The sequence below is a fragment of the Bombus pascuorum genome, chromosome 1, assembly GCF_905332965.1.
Source record: "Bombus pascuorum chromosome 1, iyBomPasc1.1, whole genome shotgun sequence".
Taxonomy (NCBI): Eukaryota; Metazoa; Arthropoda; class Insecta; order Hymenoptera; family Apidae; genus Bombus; species Bombus pascuorum.
The window spans coordinates 9,723,943-9,727,587 of NC_083488.1; positions in this window are offsets into that span (position 1 = coordinate 9,723,943).

The window sequence follows — 3,645 nt, forward strand, 5'->3', positions numbered from 1 at the left end:
ATAATAATAATAATAATAATAATAATAATAATAGTATTAATAATAATCAACCGACTTGGCGATCGTCCACGGTCGATCTGCTGGCCGAACCAACTTGGCTGCTTATCTCCATTAACACTTTTCTTTCACCTTTCTTTACAGATCTTAAATAGAAATCGCAAAACATTAAACGGAAATTTAATTCTTCGTAGGAATTGAGTTTTTTTGTTCAACAGTTTTGATACGAAATCTCGTAAGTATCGGCATTCGATAGTCTGAAATCTGATTTTCGTCCGTATACGCATTCAGGCACGCGACACATACACAGAAGTCGTCGCGTTCGTCCGGCGGAAATGTCGGCAGGGTTAATCAAATTAATGAGCACAATGATCCCCGGAATCGGACGTTGTCCGTGTACGTTGACCGCTTCCGCGTCGAAGAAACAGAGACAGCATACGCGAACTACACTAAATCTTGATCGATCGTGTCGGAGACGGGCACGCGAACTACCTCGTGCGATATCCCGTTGGCGCACGTACTCCTTCTCCAACGAATCATCGAAACACACGAAAATAACAATAGTCGGGTAGAAAAGAAGTAAACGAGCTACGCCTGGCGTAGAGAGAGAAGGTAACAAGGGTGGGTGGTTTAGAAAGGTTGGTAGTCGGGAACATATTTGGGAGCTTAAGTAGAATCGTCGTCGCGTAGAAAGGCCCTAAAAACAGGAGGGGTGGTTCCATCGGTGATGGTTCTCCGGCTTTTTCTTACACGATTTTCCAGCCTCTATAGTGGCGTCCACCAGCGGCGTTGCCCGCGCCACGTGGTGGTGGAGGGTAGTACAGCCAACGAGAGCGTACCGCGAGCCACCCTTTCCTCTCGATTCGACCCCTTGCACCCCTTTGCGGAGGGTGGGATGCCACGGCCACGCCTACCCTTCGGAATCACCTCTACCTCGTCGACGTCACGACTTATCACCCTCTCAGCGTGGATGGTGGTGGGTCGCCTCGTGTGCAAAAGGGGCTCACGGGGGTGGTAGATGAGGGAAAGAGAGGGGCTGCGGCGGTGACGAGACGCGACGAAGGGTATACGACGTTGGCGATACTCGAGGAAGAGGGACCAAAGGCGGTGAAGAAAGAAAAAAAATAATGAAATGAACATCGCGCGCGCGGCTTTCTCAAGGGTGGGGAATCGTGGAATTATTATAAGAGTTCCGGGGTTGAGGTTGCCACGGCTTATATAAATTGGAGGTGGATTCGGAGAGTGGTGTGCAACCTCTCTGCAAAGTGTCTCCGGGGAAAGAGGGATATTCCCGGGAAAAAGATTCGTTTTGTACCAGCGGCAGATAATTATTCATTCATCCAACCACCTCGGAATGGGATATCAAAGTTTCAAAATGGGCGAATAATACGGTTTTTGGGCGCGAACTGTTCACCCCTTTTTCTCTTTCCTTGCCTTTTTTTCACCACGTCCCCCTTTTTACTATTCTTTAGAGATAATAACTTCCTCCGTCCGTACATTTTGATCGTTCAGCTCTTACGTTTATGAGGGTAGGCGAATTCCAATCGTTTTTAACGAATTTAAAAATAGGAAGTATTTCTTTACTAGTTTCTTAAATAGTTCATACGTATAATAGTACGACTCCATGAACCTTACGGTTAACGTAGTCGTAGACGCAAAAGTACAAGATATTCCTTCTTTCTTTTCTCTCATAATACCAATTAGTTCGTTAATAGCGCGACTTAATGAATCCTACAATTAATGTACCGAGGATATGAAGGGGGCGGGTGTCAACGAGACGGGAAACTACGAATCCCCTACACTTGCCAGTACTGCGATATTACCCCAATTTGCATCTTTGAACTTTCCTGCTGCCGTGCCCGAAACTTCTTTGCGCTCCTCTCGCCCACGCTAATGCTAATCAGGCAACCGCCTCGTACAAATTGATATTTAAGCGGTAAGTTCTACAACCGATGAGTTGTCCGACCAAGATCAAAATTCTTCCCGTTAACATGTAAAGTGGCGGCGATAAGCCGACGATTTGCCCGCGATGCGGAAACTTGCGCGTTTTCCTATTCACGAAGGACGAAAGCTTCAAAATCCGGTTGAACGGAAAAAAAAAAGGAATGATGGCTTAAAGAAACGGAAACTTCGGGAACAGGATACAAAATAAAGTAGCCTTCGATTCGACACGTTTCTCGCGTAACATAACAATTTTGCAGAATATCAGAAAAGGGACAAAGCGAGGAGCGAACGTCTCGCGTCGCAAGGATAATCGTGGGGTGGCCCAAGTAATAATATTATTCTGATAGGGGGCAGTTACGAGCATATGACGCCATGGACTTATGTCTCTTATCCCATAACAACTTTGCCTATGTGTACGTGTATATTTTCCATCGCTGTCGATACTATTCCATGCGAACAGTCATATGCGTATGTGACGCAGTTATTGTTGAGCGCGTCCGATACGAAGAATCGCGCGTGAAATCGGCTTTATTGAATACGTTCACCCCCTCCTCGATAACGTGGCATTAAGTACACGTATCGACTTCCATACGTCGTTCTAATGACTTGTTATTACTATACCATTTCATATACGACTAGAGATCTTTAAAAAGAAGAATCGATTTTTTAAGATTCAATAGCGGTATCAGTAATTTGTTTCTTGAATTATATTTTTATCGATTTATATGTGCCATGAGTAAGTTGTGCAACATCAAACGTAAGAATTGTAAGAATAGGAAATATACGGAATAAACGAAGTTCATATTACTACTGGTATAACTGAAAAATCAATCACATAGCTCATAATTGATCATTTACGTAATGATTACGTAATATCTCTGCCGACAGATCATCTTGAATATTTATTAGCATAAACAGTATGTTCAAATAGCATTCTTTCATATCCTTGAATTTTGATCATCTGTTTGATATTCAAGACGTAATTCAAATAGGTTTGAATGCGATACAAGAATGAACATACTGATAAACATACTGACCATTTTAAAAAATTCAAGGAAAAATGTATCACTAGAAGAAATGTTTTTTCATCACACTTCTCCTTTTCAAATTACATGTTCAACATTCCCAATATAGTTAAAAAAACATCACATATGTAGTGTATTTAAATTTTTGAATTCTGGAAGGACACTTTGTAGGTGTTCTTTTTTTTTAATCTATTTGAATTGTCAGCCATTGAATCGTATCGAAGCCGATATTTTTTGATAATAAACGACGAAGCATGGAACTGTGAAAGCGTCCGTAGCCTCGCGCGAGAAAGACGTATCGAGTAAGTTGTTATATAGGTGGGCGGGTATATAAATTGTCACCTAGCAGTCGCACGTAGGGGCTGCTGCTACGGGTTCGAGATTGCTTTGTTTGGGATAAAGAACGGTAGGAGAGGAAGTCGGTATAGAAGGATAATAAAGAAGAAAGCGGCGGAGGGAAAGTAGGGTGGCCGGGGAAAATCCGATATCTCGGTGAAATGAGAACTTCGCTGCTATATCGATGTACATCGTACGTACCCCCGTGTACACATCCTACAGAGAATCGAGACTTTCTCTTACCTTGTGTTTTTTCTTTCTCTTTCCTCTAAGAGAAGAAAAAAACGTGTTTCCAACGATCGATCATGAACCAAATTGAAAGAATTATTCAAATGTAATGGAA